At 42.8% G+C, this 25,600-nt stretch overlaps 1 long non-coding RNA gene across 1 annotated transcript; it reads right to left on the reverse strand.

Moving 5' to 3' along the window:
* Window positions 1-18,646: 18,646 nt before the first annotated feature.
* Window positions 18,647-23,389, reverse strand: LOC131698790 (uncharacterized). Its single transcript, XR_009307816.1, has 3 exons — window positions 23,254-23,389; window positions 19,607-21,083; window positions 18,647-18,969 (listed from the first exon to the last, which is right to left on the reverse strand). It is a non-coding gene; the product is annotated as an uncharacterized LOC131698790 (long non-coding RNA).
* Window positions 23,390-25,600: the final 2,211 nt, after the last annotated feature.

Below are 25,600 nucleotides of genomic sequence, written 5' to 3' on the forward strand. Positions count from 1 at the left end.
GGTGATTACTGCCTTGAAAATATCCAATAAAAGAGTCACTTCTGTTGTATCTGACAGATTCAAACAAACAGACGCCGTGGAGAAACAAAACAAGCACACAACACAAGACTTCAAACACAACGCTGGGGTTTATTTATCAATTCTTTTTTAAGTCTCTTAATCAGAGAACACCAGTCATGCTGTGCCATTGAATTGTGGGTCTGGTTTTAAACTCAGTTCACTTGTCCTGTGAACTGGCTTTGAACCCAGACCTCCAAGGTGAAAGGCAGGCAAAGCTAGTGAACTAGCCCACTCCACCACCTGGCTGCTTGTGATAAACCAGCACTCTAACCTGGTATATGAGATTCACTTCCCTTGTCAGAGACTGCACACGCATGCTGAGTTGCATGCCACTGAAGAGAGGAGGGATTATCAAACCCAACCCTATTATACGGCAGCTCTATAAGGTAAATGAAACAATATTTCTGAAAATGAGGGGAAAAAAACATAACGTGTGTTTCATGTGGGACTTGAAACAGCTGTTAAGAGAATCTGAAGCCGATACGCTACCAACTACACCAATCAGAAAGCTCTCAAAGCACCTCAGATGCTCCCCAGTATTTGAATTCTTCATGAGTGCAGCTGAGGGGTTGCAAGGATGCTGAAATAGACCAGCAGCTCAGACCCCCTGCTGAGTTTACCTTTAACATTACATCAAAGATTCTGGAACAATAAATGTAAAACATAAGGCATTTAACATCACATTGCATTTTTCTGCCAAGGTTTGAACCCTGTCCACCAATAATCACATTGATGCAAACCTAGCCAACCAGACTCCTGTGCTATCTATCGGCTTAAGGTGGGATCGTGTGTGACATTGTCTATAAGGTTCATTCTTTAAAAATGAAAGTACAGCACACTGAACTCAGTGCACCAAGTGTAACCCACACAAGAGAAGCATGCAATTCCTCGTTATTCCACTGGTCGGCGTGTTTTTTAACTTTTTTTTTAAATGTAAATGTTTTTCATGAAAATATCACTTTGTTTTTTGACAAAAAAAAAATACAACATTGAAACGCACTAGGATGTAAACAGTGGACTAATAAACCAATAACTCGAACATTTAATAATACAAAATAATAAAATCAGTGTGAAATGAATGAAAAACGACTTAGGCATACTTGCAGCAGTAGGAGGTTATGGATTCTGAAATCTCATGACCTCCTATTGATGAATGTATGCTCAAGACTCCACCCAGCGACGGAAAGAGTTAATGCACGTCCAAAACCATACTGAGCCAGCCAGAGTGCTGAGAATCACACAAAAACCAGACGCGCTCAAAGGCCCAGGCGGGGTGCCTGAATCCAAACCATACCGAGCGAGCCAGCCAGAGAGCTGCCGAACACCACACTGAGCTGCACAGCACGGCTTCAATTCATATACCGAGCGAGCCAGCCAGAGAGCTGCCGAACACCACGCTGAGCTGCACAGCACGCTTCAATTCATATACCCAGAGAGCCAGCCAGAGAGCTGCCGAACACCACGCTGAGCTGCACAGCACGGCTTCAATTCATATACCGAGCGAGCCAGCCAGAGAGCTGCCGAACACCACGCTGAGCTGCACAGCACGGCTTCAATCCATTCTGTGTACAATAAATACATTGGGGCTCATTTCCTGCATTTGAGGACACCAGATCAGACAACTGGACCACCTTGCCCGCTTTCGTGGCACTTGCTTTATCAATAAGGAGAACATTTTTGAAGAGAAAAAGAGGAATATACACATGCAATCAACACCTGGTGGGTTTGAACCCAGAATTCTAGGAAACAGAATCCCACACTCTACAGGTGAGCTATCCAGCCTGCTTATGAAGGGGCCTGGTCAAAGCATTATTACATGTTGTGATGTAGACCTGGGGAGCCATAAACAGCTTGAGAGAGACTTGTGACAAAATGGATTTAAAACCAAGCTCACAAAAGGTCAAAATGAATTTATATGAAGAAGAATATACATGCGGGACTTGAACCCGCTACCGTGGGAATCACAGTCCCCTGCTTTACTGACAGAGCTATCCAGCTGACTGGTTCTCCTACTGCGTGAAACACATTATTATATTGTGTGGTGTGGACCTGGAGCTAATTTGATTCACAGCTTCGTTTCATTTGTGACTTGAAATGGATTCCAACCCATCTCACTTCCACGGAGTAGTCTGCTTTTTCATTGCCTTATATAAGAAATTAACCAAGTCTTTGAAAACAAAGGAGAAATGCACCTGGATTTGAACCCAGTCCCCCACAGCAACCAACACAGCATACCAGTGAATTAGCCCACTGCACCACCTGTCTGCTTGTGACAAGCTGGCATTGCAGAGAAGCCCTTATATCACCCTCATTATATTATTATTCGTATGAAACGATGTCCTGTTATGTAAACCCAAGTCTATCAAAATGGGCAAAGTGTTTGAAATGAAAATGAAACACATACCCTTAGCAAGGGTTTCATCCCGCTACCATGGGAATCACAGTCCCCTGCTCTACCAACAGAGCTATCCAGCTGACTGGCTCTCCTGCTGCTCTACCAACAGAGCTATCCAGCTGACTGGCTCTCCTGCTGCGTGAAACACATTATTACATTGTGTGGTGTGGACCTGGGGGCTAAGGGGATTCTCAGCTTCGTTTCATTTGTGACTTAAACTGGATTCAAAGCCAAACCTTATGAACCTGATAAAAAGGTAAATTTAACAATATTTTTTAAATCGACAGATTAACCAACAACCCTGGAAATCAGAGTCCAGTGCTCTACTAATTGAGGCAGCCAGACAACTGCTCTCTCCTGCTGTCAAATGACCTCCAGTACATTAACTAATGATTTGTACAAAATGCAGATCATTGGAAATATCCAATAAAAGAGTCACTTCTATCGTGTCTTTAACAGATTCAAACTCCAAGGTGCTGTGAAAACAGACGATTTCAATCTGCAGCCTGGATTTGATCCAAGTCTCTCAAGGTAAACAGCATTTAAGCACAGGGACCAACCCCACTGCGACACCTAGCAGCTGTCCTTGATGTTAGTTTTACATTGCCTACAAGGCAAATTAACCAACTTGAAAAAAAAACAAACCAGAAAAACAGGCATTGTGAATGGGGTTTGGACCACCAACCCTGGGAATCAGGGCCCTGTGCTCTCCCAACTGAGCCATCCTACCAGCTGTACTGCTGCAGTCATTTGTGACTTGAACTGGACTAATGATCTGTACAACATGGAGGTGATTACTGCCTTGAAAATATCCAATAAAAGAGTCACTTCTGTTGTATCTGACAGATTCAAACAAACAGACGCCGTGGAGAAACAAAACAAGCACACAACACAAGACTTCAAACACAACGCTGGGGTTTATTTATCAATTCTTTTTTAAGTCTCTTAATCAGAGAACACCAGTCATGCTGTGCCATTGAATTGTGGGTCTGGTTTTAAACTCAGTTCACTTGTCCTGTGAACTGGCTTTGAACCCAGACCTCCAAGGTGAAAGGCAGGCAAAGCTAGTGAACTAGCCCACTCCACCACCTGGCTGCTTGTGACAAACCAGCACTCTAACCTGGTATATGAGATTCACTTCCCTTGTCAGAGACTGCACACGCATGCTGAGTTGCATGCCACTGAAGAGAGGAGGGATTATCAAACCCAACCCTATTATACGGCAGCTCTATAAGGTAAATGAAACAATATTTCTGAAAATGAGGGGAAAAAAACATAACGTGTGTTTCATGTGGGACTTGAAACAGCTGTTAAGAGAATCTGAAGCCGATACGCTACCAACTACACCAATCAGAAAGCTCTCAAAGCACCTCAGATGCTCCCCAGTATTTGAATTCTTCATGAGTGCAGCTGAGGGGTTGCAAGGATGCTGAAATAGACCAGCAGCTCAGACCCCCTGCTGAGTTTACCTTTAACATTACATCAAAGATTCTGGAACAATAAATGTAAAACATAAGGCATTTAACATCACATTGCATTTTTCTGCCAAGGTTTGAACCCTGTCCACCAATAATCACATTGATGCAAACCTAGCCAACCAGACTCCTGTGCTATCTATCGGCTTAAGGTGGGATCGTGTGTGACATTGTCTATAAGGTTCATTCTTTAAAAATGAAAGTACAGCACACTGAACTCAGTGCACCAAGTGTAACCCACACAAGAGAAGCATGCAATTCCTCGTTATTCCACTGGTCGGCGTGTTTATTAACTTTTTTTTTAAATGTAAATGTTTTTCATGAAAATATCACTTTGTTTTTTGACAAAAAAAAAATACAACATTGAAACGCACTAGGATGTAAACAGTGGACTAATAAACCAATAACTCGAACATTTAATAATACAAAATAATAAAATCAGTGTGAAATGAATGAAAAACGACTTAGGCATACTTGCAGCAGTAGGAGGTTATGGATTCTGAAATCTCATGACCTCCTATTGATGAATGTATGCTCAAGACTCCACCCAGCGACGGAAAGAGTTAATGCACGTCCAAAACCATACTGAGCCAGCCAGAGTGCTGAGAATCACACAAAAACCAGACGCGCTCAAAGGCCCAGGCGGGGTGCCTGAATCCAAACCATACCGAGCGAGCCAGCCAGAGAGCTGCCGAACACCACACTGAGCTGCACAGCACGGCTTCAATTCATATACCGAGCGAGCCAGCCAGAGAGCTGCCGAACACCACGCTGAGCTGCACAGCACGCTTCAATTCATATACCCAGAGAGCCAGCCAGAGAGCTGCCGAACACCACGCTGAGCTGCACAGCACGGCTTCAATTCATATACCGAGCGAGCCAGCCAGAGAGCTGCCGAACACCACGCTGAGCTGCACAGCACGGCTTCAATCCATTCTGTGTACAATAAATACATTGGGGCTCATTTCCTGCATTTGAGGACACCAGATCAGACAACTGGACCACCTTGCCCGCTTTCGTGGCACTTGCTTTATCAATAAGGAGAACATTTTTGAAGAGAAAAAGAGGAATATACACATGCAATCAACACCTGGTGGGTTTGAACCCAGAATTCTAGGAAACAGAATCCCACACTCTACAGGTGAGCTATCCAGCCTGCTTATGAAGGGGCCTGGTCAAAGCATTATTACATGTTGTGATGTAGACCTGGGGAGCCATAAACAGCTTGAGAGAGACTTGTGACAAAATGGATTTAAAACCAAGCTCACAAAAGGTCAAAATGAATTTATATGAAGAAGAATATACATGCGGGACTTGAACCCGCTACCGTGGGAATCACAGTCCCCTGCTTTACTGACAGAGCTATCCAGCTGACTGGTTCTCCTACTGCGTGAAACACATTATTATATTGTGTGGTGTGGACCTGGAGCTAATTTGATTCACAGCTTCGTTTCATTTGTGACTTGAAATGGATTCCAACCCATCTCACTTCCACGGAGTAGTCTGCTTTTTCATTGCCTTATATAAGAAATTAACCAAGTCTTTGAAAACAAAGGAGAAATGCACCTGGATTTGAACCCAGTCCCCCACAGCAACCAACACAGCATACCAGTGAATTAGCCCACTGCACCACCTGTCTGCTTGTGACAAGCTGGCATTGCAGAGAAGCCCTTATATCACCCTCATTATATTATTATTCGTATGAAACGATGTCCTGTTATGTAAACCCAAGTCTATCAAAATGGGCAAAGTGTTTGAAATGAAAATGAAACACATACCCTTAGCAAGGGTTTCATCCCGCTACCATGGGAATCACAGTCCCCTGCTCTACCAACAGAGCTATCCAGCTGACTGGCTCTCCTGCTGCTCTACCAACAGAGCTATCCAGCTGACTGGCTCTCCTGCTGCGTGAAACACATTATTACATTGTGTGGTGTGGACCTGGGGGCTAAGGGGATTCTCAGCTTCGTTTCATTTGTGACTTAAACTGGATTCAAAGCCAAACCTTATGAACCTGATAAAAAGGTAAATTTAACAATATTTTTTAAATCGACAGATTAACCAACAACCCTGGAAATCAGAGTCCAGTGCTCTACTAATTGAGGCAGCCAGACAACTGCTCTCTCCTGCTGTCAAATGACCTCCAGTACATTAACTAATGATTTGTACAAAATGCAGATCATTGGAAATATCCAATAAAAGAGTCACTTCTATCGTGTCTTTAACAGATTCAAACTCCAAGGTGCTGTGAAAACAGACGATTTCAATCTGCAGCCTGGATTTGATCCCAGTCTCTCAAGGTAAACAGCATTTAAGCACAGGGACCAACCCCACTGCGACACCTAGCAGCTGTCCTTGATGTTAGTTTTACATTGCCTACAAGGCAAATTAACCAACTTGAAAAAAAAACAAACCAGAAAAACAGGCATTGTGAATGGGGTTTGGACCACCAACCCTGGGAATCAGGGCCCTGTGCTCTCCCAACTGAGCCATCCTACCAGCTGTACTGCTGCAGTCATTTGTGACTTGAACTGGACTAATGATCTGTACAACATGGAGGTGATTACTGCCTTGAAAATATCCAATAAAAGAGTCACTTCTGTTGTATCTGACAGATTCAAACAAACAGACGCCGTGGAGAAACAAAACAAGCACACAACACAAGACTTCAAACACAACGCTGGGGTTTATTTATCAATTCTTTTTTAAGTCTCTTAATCAGAGAACACCAGTCATGCTGTGCCATTGAATTGTGGGTCTGGTTTTAAACTCAGTTCACTTGTCCTGTGAACTGGCTTTGAACCCAGACCTCCAAGGTGAAAGGCAGGCAAAGCTAGTGAACTAGCCCACTCCACCACCTGGCTGCTTGTGACAAACCAGCACTCTAACCTGGTATATGAGATTCACTTCCCTTGTCAGAGACTGCACACGCATGCTGAGTTGCATGCCACTGAAGAGAGGAGGGATTATCAAACCCAACCCTATTATACGGCAGCTCTATAAGGTAAATGAAACAATATTTCTGAAAATGAGGGGAAAAAAACATAACGTGTGTTTCATGTGGGACTTGAAACAGCTGTTAAGAGAATCTGAAGCCGATACGCTACCAACTACACCAATCAGAAAGCTCTCAAAGCACCCCAGATGCTCCCCAGTATTTGAATTCTTCATGAGTGCAGCTGAGGGGTTGCAAGGATGCTGAAATAGACCAGCAGCACAGACCCCCTGCTGAGTTTACCTTTAACATTACATCAAAGATTCTGGAACAATAAATGTAAAAAATAAGGCATTTAACATCACATTGCATTTTTCTGCCAAGGTTTGAACCCTGTCCACCAATAATCACATTGATGCAAACCTAGCCAACCAGACTCCTGTGCTATCTATCGGCTTAAGGTGGGATCGTGTGTGACATTGTCTATAAGGTTCATTCTTTAAAAATGAAAGTACAGCACACTGAACTCAGTGCACCAAGTGTAACCCACACAAGAGAAGCATGCAATTCCTCGTTATTCCACTGGTCGGCGTGTTTTTTAACTTTTTTTTTAAATGTAAATGTTTTTCATGAAAATATCACTTTGTTTTTTGACAAAAAAAAAATACAACATTGAAACGCACTAGGATGTAAACAGTGGACTAATAAACCAATAACTCGAACATTTAATAATACAAAATAATAAAATCAGTGTGAAATGAATGAAAAACGACTTAGGCATACTTGCAGCAGTAGGAGGTTATGGATTCTGAAATCTCATGACCTCCTATTGATGAATGTATGCTCAAGACTCCACCCAGCGACGGAAAGAGTTAATGCACGTCCAAAACCATACTGAGCCAGCCAGAGTGCTGAGAATCACACAAAAACCAGACGCGCTCAAAGGCCCAGGCGGGGTGCCTGAATCCAAACCATACCGAGCGAGCCAGCCAGAGAGCTGCCGAACACCACACTGAGCTGCACAGCACGGCTTCAATTCATATACCGAGCGAGCCAGCCAGAGAGCTGCCGAACACCACGCTGAGCTGCACAGCACGCTTCAATTCATATACCCAGAGAGCCAGCCAGAGAGCTGCCGAACACCACGCTGAGCTGCACAGCACGGCTTCAATTCATATACCGAGCGAGCCAGCCAGAGAGCTGCCGAACACCACGCTGAGCTGCACAGCACGGCTTCAATCCATTCTGTGTACAATAAATACATTGGGGCTCATTTCCTGCATTTGAGGACACCAGATCAGACAACTGGACCACCTTGCCCGCTTTCGTGGCACTTGCTTTATCAATAAGGAGAACATTTTTGAAGAGAAAAAGAGGAATATACACATGCAATCAACACCTGGTGGGTTTGAACCCAGAATTCTAGGAAACAGAATCCCACACTCTACAGGTGAGCTATCCAGCCTGCTTATGAAGGGGCCTGGTCAAAGCATTATTACATGTTGTGATGTAGACCTGGGGAGCCATAAACAGCTTGAGAGAGACTTGTGACAAAATGGATTTAAAACCAAGCTCACAAAAGGTCAAAATGAATTTATATGAAGAAGAATATACATGCGGGACTTGAACCCGCTACCGTGGGAATCACAGTCCCCTGCTTTACTGACAGAGCTATCCAGCTGACTGGTTCTCCTACTGCGTGAAACACATTATTATATTGTGTGGTGTGGACCTGGAGCTAATTTGATTCACAGCTTCGTTTCATTTGTGACTTGAAATGGATTCCAACCCATCTCACTTCCACGGAGTAGTCTGCTTTTTCATTGCCTTATATAAGAAATTAACCAAGTCTTTGAAAACAAAGGAGAAATGCACCTGGATTTGAACCCAGTCCCCCACAGCAACCAACACAGCATACCAGTGAATTAGCCCACTGCACCACCTGTCTGCTTGTGACAAGCTGGCATTGCAGAGAAGCCCTTATATCACCCTCATTATATTATTATTCGTATGAAACGATGTCCTGTTATGTAAACCCAAGTCTATCAAAATGGGCAAAGTGTTTGAAATGAAAATGAAACACATACCCTTAGCAAGGGTTTCATCCCGCTACCATGGGAATCACAGTCCCCTGCTCTACCAACAGAGCTATCCAGCTGACTGGCTCTCCTGCTGCTCTACCAACAGAGCTATCCAGCTGACTGGCTCTCCTGCTGCGTGAAACACATTATTACATTGTGTGGTGTGGACCTGGGGGCTAAGGGGATTCTCAGCTTCGTTTCATTTGTGACTTAAACTGGATTCAAAGCCAAACCTTATGAACCTGATAAAAAGGTAAATTTAACAATATTTTTTAAATCGACAGATTAACCAACAACCCTGGAAATCAGAGTCCAGTGCTCTACTAATTGAGGCAGCCAGACAACTGCTCTCTCCTGCTGTCAAATGACCTCCAGTACATTAACTAATGATTTGTACAAAATGCAGATCATTGGAAATATCCAATAAAAGAGTCACTTCTATCGTGTCTTTAACAGATTCAAACTCCAAGGTGCTGTGAAAACAGACGATTTCAATCTGCAGCCTGGATTTGATCCCAGTCTCTCAAGGTAAACAGCATTTAAGCACAGGGACCAACCCCACTGCGACACCTAGCAGCTGTCCTTGATGTTAGTTTTACATTGCCTACAAGGCAAATTAACCAACTTGAAAAAAAAACAAACCAGAAAAACAGGCATTGTGAATGGGGTTTGGACCACCAACCCTGGGAATCAGGGCCCTGTGCTCTCCCAACTGAGCCATCCTACCAGCTGTACTGCTGCAGTCATTTGTGACTTGAACTGGACTAATGATCTGTACAACATGGAGGTGATTACTGCCTTGAAAATAGCTAAAATAAAAGAGTCACTTCTATTGTATCTTTGACAGAGTCAAACAAATACGGGCAGTAGTGTGGAGTAGTGGTTAGGGCTCTGGACTCTTGACCGGAAGGTTGTGGGTTCAATCCTAGGTGGGGGGGGGACACTGCTGCTGTACCCTTGAGCAAGGTACTTTACCTAGATTGCTTCAGAAAAAACTCAACTATATAAATGGGGAATTGTATGTAAAAAATAATGTGATATCTTATAACAATTGTACGTCGCGCTGGATAAGGGCACATGCTAAGAAAATAATAATAAATAGACACACCCCCACCCCCAGTGAGCTGATTAATTCAGCGTGGCTTTGTCAAGCAGGTTACAACAATGGGCAAAGCAGGCAGTGCACTTTATGAAGACAGGCAGAACGAAGCTCTTGCTATTCCTTATTCAATGCTGCCATCGTGTGGCCATTTAGTAGAACTGTTGATTTTAATAAAGATAATTTTCTTTAATTTAAAAAAAAAAAGTTTTACCTTAACACAGCTCAGTTGCCCATTGTAATGACTCGGACTAACCTTACCACTAAACAAAGACATTTCCGATACATTCTTAAAATCATAATAATAATCACAATAAATAAAACACAAAAAATAATGACAATGTACAGGAAATAGACTTTATATCACAGTGCAGAGCTGTGACAAGATGAAGGGAGCTTGAGGTTGTTCAGTCTAAAGCACTTCCCATTGTAGATAAAAAAAAAAAAAAAATCAATCTCACGCCAGGCTGAGAACGGAGCTGCTTTTGTTTTGTTTAATTCCTTGTTTGTTGGTAACGCAAAAGCTCACAGCCAGACAAGTACAGCAGCAGACTTCATTAAAACACACACAATAAACGGTACAGTACATGCTGTAGTTACGGACTCTAGAGCTGTGTGTTTAAGATGCAGTGATTTGCGGTTCCAAACCCCCATAAGAGGCTGTGTGCTCCAGTGGGCAAAGAAAAGGGCTTGCAGGGAAATAGGCATCACACATGCTTTCATTTTTTAATTGTTATTTGTCAAATAGCGAGTTAGAGATCATGTACATTTCCTTTACTTGTTTTTTTAAACACAACTTCACCGTCAAAAAGTACATTTTCCAACACAGATTCTCAAATAAATAAAGTCCATCATTATTGCAGGGAAGACTGCAAGACAAACTTGCAGGTCCTCTTCAAAGATTAACAAATGGCTAAAACACACAAGTCCATTGTCCCAGCCCCAAACAAACTTCTGCAGCAGTGAGCTGGACAGCTGACCAGGGGATGCACATGGATGCAAATGCATGCACATGGATTAGGGAGTGGTAAACATGTAGAAAACAGAAAGTACTGCTTAGAGGAGAAACCTCAAAATGGAGCAAGGTAACCAGTGGTGTACCACAGGGATCAGTATTGGGTCCTCTGCTATTCCTAATCTACATTAATTATTTAGATTCTGGTATAGTAAGCAAACTTGTTAAATCTGCAGACGACACAAAAATAGGAGTGGCAAACACTGTTGCAGCAGCAAAGGTCATTCAAAATGATCTAGACAGCATTCAGACCTGGGCAGACACATGACAAATGAAATTTAATAGAGAAAAGTGTAAAGTATTGCATGCAGGCAATAAAAACGTGCATTACAAATATCATATGGGAGATACTGAAATTGAAGAAGGGAACTATGAAAAAGACCTAGGAGTTTATGTTGACTCAGAAATGTCTTCCTCTAGACAATGTGGGGAAGCTATAAAAAAAATGCCAACAAGATGCTTGGATATATTGTGAGGAGTGTTGAATGTAAATCAAGGGAAGTAATGTTAAAATTTTACAATGAATTAGTAAGACCTCACCTAGAATATTGTGTTCAGTTCTGGTCACCTTGTTACAAAAAGGATACTGCTGCTCTAGAAAGAGTGCAAAGAAGAGCAACCAGAATTATCCCGGGTTTAAAAGGCATGTCATATGCAGACAGGCTAAAAGAATTGAATCTATTCAGTCTTGAACAAAGACGACTACAGGGCGATCTGATTCAAACATTCAAAATCCTAAAAGGTAGACAATGTCGACCCAGGGGACTTCTTTGACCTGAAAAAAGAAACAAGGACCAGGGGTCACAAATGGAGATTAGATAAAGGGGCATTCAGAACAGAAAATAGGAGGCACTTTTTTACACAGAGAATTGTGAGGGTCTGGAACCAACTCCCCAGTAATGTTGTTGAAGCTGACACCCTGGGATCCTTCAAGAAGCTGCTTGATGAGATTCTGGGATCAATAAGCTACTAACAACCAAACAAGCAAAGATGGGCTGAATGGCCTCCTCTCATTTGTAAACTTTCTTATGTTCATATGTTCTAAAAGTAGACAAAAGTAAGGCAGGGCTACAGTTTGATTAAAGGGGAGGTTCACTGCATGGCTTTTTATTTTGATCTGCCCGTGTACTATGTTGGTGCGTGTTCGTGCCACTGTCTTTTCGTATGAACTTTAAAATGTGTGATCGACGACTGTTTCAATGGTAAACTGTTTTAAACCCCTGTCTTTTTATGTTTCTATAACATCGATGTCAATCTGATGTAGTTTATGTGTGATCGCGGAGATTTATTTATATATTAAATGATTTTACATGTCAAAATGTTGTCAATCTTTAATCAAACTTAAAATGTTTCAGTAATATAATGACATGCTGCATCCATAATATTATTAGCAGGGCAAGTCATTTTATACATTTTAATATTAGTATAGCTAATATTTTAAATCGTGATAATTCACTTTAATTCAATATACTGTATCTCTTTCTTGTTACATGTCTTATTGGTTGTTGCACTACAGGGATTTACCATTTTAAAATGATGCTGATATACAGTAGCCTGCATATACTGTATGATCTCTCTCACAACACAAAATCATGGTTGGTATTGAACTACAGGTATTTACCACGGTTTAGCAAAGACGTTAACTCTTTAGATTTTAATTAATGAATGTATTGTTTCTTCCCAAACTTGTAATTGAAACACATGCACTATGATAACCAGTTTCCTGTTCATTTTCTGTCCTTTATTATACAAAATACTGTATGTAAAATAAATGAAAGAACAAATATCAAATAATAATACTGTATTAGCAACGTTTTTCAAGTACATCCTGTGATTGATGTGCTCCGTGGCCTAGTTAGTGATCGCAGCATGGAGCTTAATGTTTTCCATGATTGAAACTCATGCTTTAACTTTTGGACAATCGCTCGCATACCTGCTGTCCAAACTGTAGTGCTTCCCAAAACAAAAACACCTCCAGAAATGCAAAATAACGTCAATACGCAACACGTTTTGCTAGTTAACGTTTGTTACACAAACAGAAATACACAATCAGAAATGTACAATCGTACAATTCATTTTAAATGATTTATTTGCTGCTAATATATATTACAGCGATATTCACATTCCCTTATCTAGCGTAATGCTGTCGAATGTATCCGATCTACATGTTAATGTAAATTATACGTACAAAAGTCATTTTAAATTATGCATTTTTGTTAGGCTAATATATCGGATCTAAAGCGATATTCACATCATCTTATCAAGCAGCATACTGATGAATAAATCCGATCTACTAATTGATATAAATTATACCTACAAAATGAATTTTAAATTATTTATTTTTCATTAACATATCCGATCAACTTATTTCCTGGCTCGATCTACTTATTTCCTAGCCTAGGCTCGGTTACATTAGAAACAATGGAACCTCCCCTTTAAATTCTAGAGCTTGATCAACATATTTCCTGGGACAACGGCAACAGCAGACTCCAAACTGGGCTCTCATCTCATGCATCGATTCAACAATATGTAATCGCAGCTCGGGAAATTTAAGGGCAGAGGATGGATAAATGGATTGATTGTTGCTCCACTACTCCTCACTGTCTGCTACAGCACTGCGCACACTGGATACATGAGGAACTGACAATGTTGATGAACCTGTGCAAGCTGTGACCTGCAGGTTACTGTAGTCATGAATTAACCAGCTGACACTCGCAATGCAAGATGAGCACGTCCACACTGTCAGCTACATGTGAACTAACATGCTGAACTACATAAAGAAATGCTCCAGCCAGCATCCCATTCGTCACGAGAAGCTAGTCCTGATTCTCAGGTACAAACGCACTCACACAATGTCAAGGGCAGACAGGCAGACTCTGCAGGACACTGTCCCTTAAAAGCGGCTCCAGGGCTCAGAGTCACAGGAGCGAGCCACACTGACCCTGACACTCACCACTACAAGGCACCTCTCCTCAAGAAAGAACCAGAATTGAAACGACTTCTCTTAAGTTCTGGATGTCACTCAGGCACACAGCCACACACTCCAGGAATCTGTCAAAGACAACAATAACGACCAAGCGAATGACATTCTATCAACTGCAGAGCAAACACTGGTCATGGAACGACCTTCAAAAGCATATCAAACTATCTCATTATTAACAGATTAAAAAAAATCAGGGGGGAAATTTTATTTCTGATAAATGTACTTGTTTTAATTAATTTTAAAGTTGCAAATAATCCAATGGAATGTCCTGATTAATTACTGTTTCATGGTATTATTATTTTTGAAATGTTTCTGTTAATCTGTTAATGTGTGTGATTGTTTCTGTATTGCTGCCTGTGGCAATGTGCCCCGCCCCTGTGTGCATATTATGTGTTGTATGTTGTGTGCGTGTGTTAATGTTGGTGTATAGTCATTGGTACACGGGATATAAACGGGTCTGTGTTTCACGTGTAGCTAAAAATGTAGATTTATATTTAGGCACGAGGAGGGCACAAATCACTTCACGTGCTGGTTAAATGTAATATGTGAGCACGGGGTTGCACGTAATTAATTCACGTGCTGGGATTCAAGTGAATAATTAATTAGTAATTGAATCCCAGCACAACAGTATATATAGACACATTTTCCTTCACTCGGGGTTGGGTGTTCGAGAGTGGAGAACGGGTGAGAGAGAAGGAGAACGTAAAAGTGAAGTCAAATAATAATCTAGAAGTGTTTGTACTCACCGTGTTTGTTTGTCTCTCTGTGCACCGTTTGTTAAGTGTTTAGTATGTTTTGTTTGTCTATTTATTTTGGCGCAAGTGCCGTGTCCTGTTTTGTGTTTAAAACCTTTTATTTTCTGTTCTGTTTATTAAATGCTGAGCAAAGCATTCGCTCAGCTTCACCAAACCACACATCTCTGTCTGTTTATTTCATGCTTCTGGTCTGACGCTACCCAATCCGGCCGTCTTTGTGACACTGCCCTATTGGTCAGATCTGTCTCCAAAAAGAGATTTTGAATCTTAAAAAGACTTCCTGGTTAAATAAAGGTTTTAAAAAAAACAAAAAAACATGATCCAAAATACAGTGACCCTGTGTGGCAGTGACCCTGTGTGGCAGTGACCCACAGTGCAGCACAAACACCCCTCATGACAGATCAGTGACCCACAGTGCAGCATAAACACCCCTCATGACAGATCAGTGACCCACAGTGTAGCACAAACACCCCTCATGACAGATCAGTGACCCACAATGCAGCACAAACACCCCACATGACAGATCAGTGAAACACAGTGCAGCCCAAACACCCCTCATGACAGATCAGTGCAGCACAAACACCCCACATGACAGATCAGTGACCCACAGTGCAGCACAAACACCCCTCATGACAGATCAGTGACCCACAGTGCAGCACAAACACCCCTCATGACAGATCAGTGACCCACAGTGCAGCACAAACACCCCTCATGACAGATCAGTGACCCACAGTGCAGCACAAACACCCCACATGTCAGATCAGTGACCCACAGTGCAGCACAAACACCCCACATGACAGATCAGTGACCCACAGTGCAGCACAAACACCCCTCATGACAGATCAGTGACCCACAGTGCAGCACAAACACCCCACATGGCAGATCAGTGACCCACAGTGCAGCACAAACACCCCACATGACAGATCAGTGACCCACAGTGCAGCACAAACACCCCTCATGCCAGATCAGTGACCCACAGTGCAGCACAAACACCCCTCATGCCAGATCAGTGACCCACAGTGCAGCACAAACACCCCTCACGACAGATCAGTGAAACACAAACACCCCACATGACAGATCAGTGACCCACAGTGCAGCACAAACACCCCTCATGCCAGATCAGTGACCCACAGTGCAGCACAAACACCCCTCATGACAGATCAGTGCAGCACAAACACCCCACATGACAGATCAGTGAAACACAGTGCAGCACAAACACCCCTCATGACAGATCAGTGACCCACAATGCAGCACAAACACCCCACATGACAGATCAGTGCAGCACAAACACCCCACATGACAGATCAGTGAAACAGTGCAGCACAAACACCCCTCATGACAGATCAGTGACCCACAATGCAGCACAAACACCCCTCATGACAGATCAGTGCAGCACAAACACCCCACATGACAGATCAGTGAAACACAGTGCAGCACAAACACCCCTCATGACAGATCAGTGACCCACAATGCAGCACAAACACCCCTCATGACAGATCAGTGCAGCACAAACACCCCACATGACAGATCAGTGAAACACAGTGCAGCACAAACACCCCACATGACAGATCAGTGACCCACAATGCAGCACAAACACCCCTCATGACAGATCAGTGCAGCACAAACACCCCACATGACAGATCAGTGAAACACAGTGCAGCACAAACACCCCTCATGACAGATCAGTGAAACACAGTGCAGCACAAACACCCCTCATGACAGATCAGTGACCCACAATGCAGCACAAACACCCCACATGACAGATCAGTGCAGCACAAACACCCCACATGACAGATGAGTGACCCACAGTGCAGCACAAACACCCCACATGACAGATCAGTGACCCACAGTGCAGCACAAACACCCCTCATGACAGATCAGTGCAGCACAAACACCCCACATGACAGATCAGTGACCCACAGTGCAGCACAAACACCCCTCATGACAGATCAGTGACCCTCAGTGCAGCACAAACACCCCTCATGCCAGATCAGTGACCCACAGTGCAGCACAAACACCCCTCATGACAGATCAGTGACCCACAATGCAGCTCAAACACCCCACATGACAGATCAGTGAAACACAAACACCCCACATGACAGATCAGTGACCCACAGTGCAGCACAAACACCCCTCATGACAGATCAGTGACCCTCAGTGCAGCAGAAACACCCCTCATGACAGATCAGTGACCCACAGTGCAGCACAAACACCCCACATGACAGATCAGTGACCCGCAGTGCAGCACAAACACCCCTCATGACAGATCAGTGACCCACAGTTCAGCACAAACACCCCTCGTGACAGATCAGTGACCCACAGTGCAGCACAAACACCCCTCATGACAGATCAGTGACCCACAATGCAGCTCAAACACCCCACATGACAGATCAGTGAAACACATACACCCCACATGACAGATCAGTGACCCACAGTGCAGCACAAACACCCCTCATGACAGATCAGTGACCCACAGTGCAGCACAAACACCCCACATGACAGATCAGTGACCCACAGTGCAGCACAAACACCCCACATGACAGATCAGTGACCCGCAGTGCAGCACAAACACCCCTCATGACAGATCAGTGACCCACAGTTCAGCACAAACACCCCTCGTGACAGATCAGTGACCCACAGTGCAGCACAAACACCCCACATGACAGATCAGTGACCCACAGTGCAGCACAAACACCCCTCATGACAGATCAGTGACCCACACTGCAGCACAAACACCCCTCATGACAGATCAGTGACCCACAGTGCAGCACAAACACCCCTCATGACAGATCAGTGACCCACAGTGCAGCACAAACACCCCTCATGACAGATCAGTGACCCTCAGTGCAGCACAAACACCCCTCATGACAGATCAGTGAAACACATAAAATACTTTCAATTACTCAGCATTTCCAATTACTAGCATTGACTATTGCTAAGGCCAAAACTGTTCTACCACGACACTAGATAAGAACACATATATACATGTATTGATATATACATACATTATATATATATATATATATATATATATATATATATATATATGTGTGTGTGTGTGTGTGCAGATGTTGTGGTAAAGTAATTCAATGTTCAAGTCATTGTTTATGGAGTAATGGGTGGTTTTGTTGTCTAATTAAATCCACCTGTATTATCAAATCATGCAAACTAAACTATTTACATTATGAAAAGTGGAGTTCATTATCTTAAGCCAAGTCTTCCAACTTGATACATTCAAAACTTCACCTGAAAATAAGATACAAGATCACTGTGCAAACATCCCACAGCAGCATGCTTTAAATGAACAAGCATGCCCTGTGAATGCCAGTGGTGTCTCCCCTACAGTGCAGCGTGCTTTAAATGAACAAGCATGCCCTGTGAATGCCAGCGGTGTCTCCCCTGCAGTGCAGCGTGCTTTAAATGAACAAGCATGCCCTGTGAATGCCAGCGGTCTCTCCCCTGCAGTGCAGCGTGCTTTAAATGAACAAGCATGCCCTGTGAATGCCAGTGGTGTCTCCCCTACAGTGCAGCGTGCTTTAAATGAACAAGCATGCCCTGTGAATGCCAGCGGTGTCTCCCATGCAGTGCAGCGTGCTTTAAATGAACAAGCATGCCCTGTGAATGCCAGCGGTCTCTCCCCTGCAGTGCAGCGTGCTTTAAATGAACAAGCATGCCCTGTGAATGCCAGCGGTCTCTCCCCTGCAGTGCAGCGTGCTTTAAATGAACAAGCATGCCCTGTGAATGCCAGCGGTGTCTCCCCTGCAGTGCAGCGTGCTTTAAATGAACAAGCATGCCCTGTGAATGCCAGCGGTCTCTCCCCTGCAGTGCAGCGTGCTTTAAATGAACAAGCATGCCCTGTGAATGCCAGCGGTGTCTCCCCTGCAGTGCAGCGTGCTTTAAATGAACAAGCATGCCCTGTGAATGCCAGCGGTCTCTCCCCTGCAGTGCAGCATGCGTACAGCCAGTGGCATCACAGTACAGTAGATCACTCACATTACAAGACAAATCCACAAACAACAGCCTTCAGAGAGTCCCTCCACTGCGATGACTTTGTTATTTCACATGCAGACACGGTGCTGTCTCCCATACCTGCTCACAACGGCAAAACCAAAACCACATGAAAAGGATACTTCTCTCATCAGGCCCCATATTCAATGTGTCACTTCATCACCTAAAATATAAAAAAAAAATTAAGCAATCTATAAATGCTTTCAGCCTAGTTGGACATTATATACAACTTTACCTGTCCCACAAGTGTCCCCCAAAAAATACATAGCATGCACCGCAAGTTGAAAGAGGCAGCATTAATCCTTACAATAGTTGCAGGGAAGAACAACTTCTGCGTTAATTAACTGCATTGAAATCAAGACAATCACGGATATAAAGAATCATTAAATACAATCACAAGTGTTACTAACTACCTTAACAAACAGTTACTCCGGGTTCAAATACAGTCAGCACTCTTTATTGCCACTCAATATTATTTTGAAAATATCACTTGCCAAAAGAGACGACATGTGGCACTGTAATACAGAACATACTTTTAAATCCGGTGTGCATTGTAGCAGTGTGTGTGTGTGTGTGTGTGTGTATATATAGTAGTGTGAGTGTTTATTGTGTTCAGGTTACCTTGTGTAGCTGCTCCAGAGTCTCACTGTGTGTGTGTGTGTGTGTGTGTGTGTGTGTGTGTAGCAGTGTGTGTGTTTATTGTGTTCAGGTTACCTTGTGTAGCTGCTGCAGACTCTCACTGTGTGTGTGTGTGTCTGTGTGTGTGTGTATAGCAGTGTGTGTATTTGTGTTCAGGTTACCTTGTGTTGCTGCTCCAGACTCTCACTGCGTCGGCAGGGCTGAAGTGTTTGTTCAGAAGAGCAGGCAGGCTGTGCCACACTGACCCGGGGTGAGGCGAGGCGTGAGAGGAGGGGTGAGCTGTGCTGTGCTGTGCTGTGCTGTGCTGTTCAGCCTACCTGCCAGCGCCTTGCCTTTGTAGAGGAGTCCCTGTTGATTGACAGGTATGTTGAGCCTGTCAGAGACCAGACTCCAGACTGTGGAGACCTTCTCATCCTCACAGACCTGTCAAGAGACAAGAACACACAGACACACAGTGAGGGGATGAGCATTAAACACTGAAACTACATCTTCATCCTCACAGGACAGGCGAGAGACAAGAACACACACAGACACACAGTGAGGGGATGAGCATTAAACACTGAAACTACATCTTCATCAGTACGCAAGCCTCGAGTGAAGCGACATCCCTCATCTGCCACCATGCAAATGCACTTAGTGTCATTTCAAACGGGATTGAGATTATTATGCTCAAGAGCTAAAAGGCAATAACAACGTACGCTTAGAAATAATAAAACAATGTTTTTAAGAAAGCCCTCAGGACACGTGACGACATCCCCTCCTTGACAACGTCCTGTCCTCCTGTAGGAAGTGTCTCTTTACCTCAGCAATACCTGAGCTGGGAAGGTACACATTTTAAAGGGCCTTGATTTCCAGCAATGCAGTTCAACCCACTCTGTGATGTTTTATGTTCTGTTATCAAACAACCGCTGACTTGCCCAATCGTAGAAAGTAGAAGTAGAAAATGTGGTTTGTCTTACCAAACACACACAATGCGAACAGTCAGTCAATATGTAGCGGTATTGTGAAGCGGGATGTGGGGCTGCTCAATGCCTTGCTCACTGGGTGTGCTTCTATTCTTTTAAACAAAGTAAGGAGAGGAGAGGAGAGGGGGAGGAGAGAGACACAGAGTCACAACTACACGCTGCTCTACACCTGCATTTCAGAGTGTGTGTGCTGCAGCTGTGATTGTGTGTGCGTCTCGGTGTCACTGTACAGCTGTGTCTGTGTGTGTCTGTATAACATTGTACATCTGCTGCAGCTAGGATTGTGTGTGTAGCCGTGTTTATTGTGTTCAATTTACCTTGTGTAGCTGCTCCAGCCTCTCACTGTGTGTGTGTTTGTGTGTGTCTGTGTGTGTGTGTGTGTTTGTGTTCAGGTTACCTTGTGTTGCTGCTCCAGACTCTCACTGCGTCGGCAGGGCTGAAGTGTTTGTTCAGAAGAGCAGGCAGGCTGTGCCACACTGACCCGGGGTGAGGCGAGGAGTGAGAGGAGGGATGAGGTGAGGGGTGAGAGGAGGGGTGAGCTGTGCTGTGCTGTGCTGTTCAGCCTACCTGCCAGCGCCTTGCCTTTGTAGAGGAGTCCCTGTTGATTGACAGGTATGTTGAGCCTGTCAGAGACCAGACTCCAGACTGTGGAGACCTTCTCATCCTCACAGACCTGTCAAGAGACAAGAACACACAGACACACAGTGAGGGGATGAGCATTAAACACTGAAACTACATCTTCATCCTCACCGGACAGGCAAGAGACAAGAACACACACACACACACACACACACACACACACACACAGACACACTGACACACACACACACACACACTGACACACTGACACACACACACACTGACACACACACACACACACACAGTATCAGAGCAATCTAGCGAGTATTGTCAAGAGCAAAAACACACTTTCATAAAAACTGCTGCTTTTGTATTATTATGGTCTGTATGTGTGGCATGCTATAGAAATGTATTGTGTTTTTTTCTTTTTTTGTGCTCTGTACTGTACAGTGCTTTGTGAAACGCTTGTACAAAAATCGCTATATAAATGCAATAAAAAATAAATAAATAAATAAATACACTGGAAGTGCTTCACATTGTCACAGAACAGTATTATGAATTTTCTCTTGGTCTACAGACATAATATTGTCTGAGAATTATTTCTCAGTCTCACAGATGAAGCGACATTTAATACAAGTGCAGAAAAAAATGTGTCAATTTAAACACAATAGCAACACTGAGGTGAAGAGACAAGCCCAACACATTTCTCTTAGAGGTAGTCGAGCAAAGCAAGAGGCGAGGACGGACACATCTGCTGGAAACGCATGGATTTGAATTTGTTACCAGGTTCAGTATTCCCCTCACGTGTGCAGGAGTGACGGCAGGCAGAAGAACGCTGTGTGTTGTGTGTGGAGAGAGTTCGGGTGCGTTCACGACACGCAGCCTTCCGTCATTCTGCGCAGAATCCGCACAGAATCGGAGCAAGTAGCCAAGGAATTTTCCGAATCTTTGCAGAATCTGCGCAGACTTAGCAAAGTCTGCCTCTCGTGAACGCACCCCCTGTAGTCTTAAATCGTGGGTCACGTGATTACGAGGCACACACTGACAAACCCCACACATTGTGTGTTTTCAGTTTATATCTTGTTAAAACAGAAAACTATATTAATTAAAACAATAAACTCCACACAAATTCATAAACAACACAGTGAATTCTAATCAGAAATTACAGTTTAAGTGACTAATGTAATGCAACCACCATGGATCCCAAAATGATAGATACAGATTGGCCAACAATCAATGCTGCAGGGAAACAAGAACAACAATATAATAAACAGCGACGTCACTCCTTCAGAACTCGTGTGCAGCGAACTCCCAACAATAAAAAGAAATTAACACACACCCGGTGACATTAAAACCATGAAGAGGCAACAACCTCGTGTGTGCACAATAAAGCATTAGCAGGGGCAATCAGATAAATCATCCATAGCAAAAAACAACACAGCAACATTAATTTGCGGTCCATTGTCGGACTGGGTCCGACATTGCAATTATTCCTCACAGGTCCTTTGTCGGACTGGGTCCGACATCATTATAGCAACGCAATAAACGCGTGTTTAGTCGTTTTTTCTCCGGAAAAAGCCGAGACAACCATTCAATTGCCGAGTGGGAGCGACAGGAGCCGAAACAAGTCGAGAAAAAAAAAAAAAAGGCGTATCTCATGAATAGTCATATATGGTATCAGGTATCAGATAACGGGGCGTTCATAGTAAACAAGCTGGCTGAGTGCGTCAGCGCACAGAGACTATATCATGGACATTTGTAGAGATTTTTTCAGATGTTATAGTAATAAAATAATGACTTGGATCGCATTATTGAGGAGTTTGGTGATAAAACGAGTGATCCAGAGATGATCGATCGGTATGTACGACTATTATTATTACTATTATTATTATTATTATTATTATTATTATTATTATGATTATTATTATTATTTATTTCTTACATAGGTAAACGCTATAGCAAACGAAAGGGTGGGGCGGGGCTGGAGATTCCTAGTGAGTGCTTTGTTGATATGCAGGGCCATTTAAACCCGTTTGACTGAAAAAAAATACTTTTAAACAGCGCGTCTAAAATTAACTGCGCGTGTGAAAACCTGACGTGCCTGTTGCGCACTTAATAAATGGACTGCAAAGGGTTAAAACAAACACAGAAAACGGAGGCTGGCGCGCTTTCGATTATGACAAACAAAAAGGATGAGATGAAGCCGTACAGCCAAAAAACAAGCCCCTTAAACAGGTATAAATAACAATACGGTTTTGTTTTACCTGAGGAGAATCCTATTGCGATGTGAAACTCCAGGCAAGCATGGGGGCGGACATTCTGTGAAGCGCGCATGCTGACGTAGGCTTTGTTATGACCGTGAACGCGCCTGATAGAAGTCTGTGGGGACCCTGCTTTCACTGCTCGTGCTGTGTCCTGTAGCTCAATATGCAGGGGTTATTTTTTGTTATATAAAAAAGCCGTTTTGTGGCTTTCCAAAGACGTATCATGCGTCTGGATCGGATGTTCGTAGACAAAATGATAATTGTTTACATTTGGTCAAATACAAGATTGCATGCAGTTTCCGAACATCTCCCCCTGGTGGTTAATTGCGGTGTTTACGGCAGAATAATTCAATGGGTTTCTCCATATCCCATATATTTTCATATTACCCATAATTCAATTTGTGACACTTAACTGGAAAGGTACATATATTTAAATTAAATATATATTTTTAATAATTAAAATTGTATAAAACATTGAACATATATTATCCACAAACGCCGTTTTGGTAACAATATAATATTTGAACTTATTTTAATATATAAATTAATGAGTAATAACCCTAAATTGAATTTTACGCAGTTATACGAATTATAAATAGCTATTGGAATGATGTAATTAGCATATATCCCAATTATCCTGAATTGTAAAATTACTGATTTGTGAGGAATAAATCAAAAGTTATGTGTAATATATATATATAGATCTATATTTTTTTATTTTAAAGAATTAAATTGTATAAAACATTAACCATGTAATCCTCAATGACCACTTTGGTGACAATATAATATTTTTTTATCATTTTAAGATAGAAATATACTGTAATAAAACCAAACCACAAATAGACTTTGGACTAATTATATGAGTTATAAATAACAATTGAACTCTTTATATATTATATAGCAAGAGCTGTGTGGCTTGAGCTAGTGGATTGTGCTTGGTATGAGTGAAGTGGCTGAGATGAACGTGTGTGAGTAAATAAAGTGCTGAGAAAGAAGGCTGGTTGGAGAGAGAGAGAGAGAGAGAGATGGGAGCCCCCCAGGAAAGGAAAGTGGGGGGGTGGAGAGATGGGAGGAACAGAGAGGGACAATGGGGAGGGGCGCGGAGGATGAAGAGAGGCAAAGACGAGCCACGCGCGTCAAAAAGTCCAGCGCGCGCTGGACTTTTTGACGCGCGTGGCTCGTCTTTGCCTCTCTTCATCCTCCGCGCCCCTCCCCATTGGACATAGACCACCCCCCCCCCCCCCCCCCGACCACTGACTCTTGACCCATGACCATTCACTTATGAGCCCTTCAACCTTTTAGGATATACATTTTATTTTCTTTTATATATTTTAACCCTTTAGACCCCTGAATAATTAAAGAACCCTTTTGGAGATTCCTTGAAATTTTGGCAAAAAACAGATTTCACTTGACTTATTGAAATAACTGTCTTGGAAATTCTATTGAAAGGAAGAGAGACTGTAGATTCTCAAACAGCAAGCTTTATTAAGATTTGCAAACCTGGAGCCTGTCACAACACTCAGTGCAGAGTCAGTTTGAGAACAAGCCCACATAACACTGCCAAACTTGTGACAGTTGGGCATGTAGCAACTTGAGCAAAACTCTTGCATACAGAGGAGACAGAGACCATATTTTTAGTAGAACAGACAGTCAAAAGGGTGGCTCAGAATTATCTTCATGACTCATAACTTCTACTTTTGCAATTGGTTGCCACATTGTAACGGTTTGAAACTAAAAGCTTCAGCCAACAGCGAATAAAACCAAAAAAAACGAGGGTCCTCAATTAACAAATTTAATGCCACACACACCAGTAAACTACACACAAGTGAATTGCAAATGATTTAAGACAAGCCCACAAATAGTAGAGGGTAAAGCAACAAACAATTTTAAAGTCAGGCAAGGAAATAAAGATATGAAATAGCCAATTACTAATATAGTAAAAAAAAACTTATAAATGCATATATATATATATATATATATATATATATATATATATATATATATATATATATTACAAAAATTATCACACACATAGCACTCATGCAAAACAATGTCTCGAACAAATCAAGTCCAAAAAATAATCCAAGTAATCCAACCAAGCAAAAAAGAAACACATGCAAAAAATGGAAACAACCCCAGAATGTTCTCACCCGACTGTTTGTTTGTTTGTTTGTTGATGCTTATTCTGTAGTTCCAGTGGCAGTCCAACAGCAACAAGTTGTCCAAGAGATGCTCCAAGGTAGGTATAGTTCTTATTTAATATAATTTTCTTGTAAATAAAATCCTGAAAGCCAACTGGAACCCATTCAGAACCTGCACACAAACCACACCACCATACACAAAATGG

The sequence above is a fragment of the Acipenser ruthenus genome, chromosome 19 (genome assembly GCF_902713425.1).
Source record: "Acipenser ruthenus chromosome 19, fAciRut3.2 maternal haplotype, whole genome shotgun sequence".
NCBI classification, from domain to species: Eukaryota; Metazoa; Chordata; class Actinopteri; order Acipenseriformes; family Acipenseridae; genus Acipenser; species Acipenser ruthenus.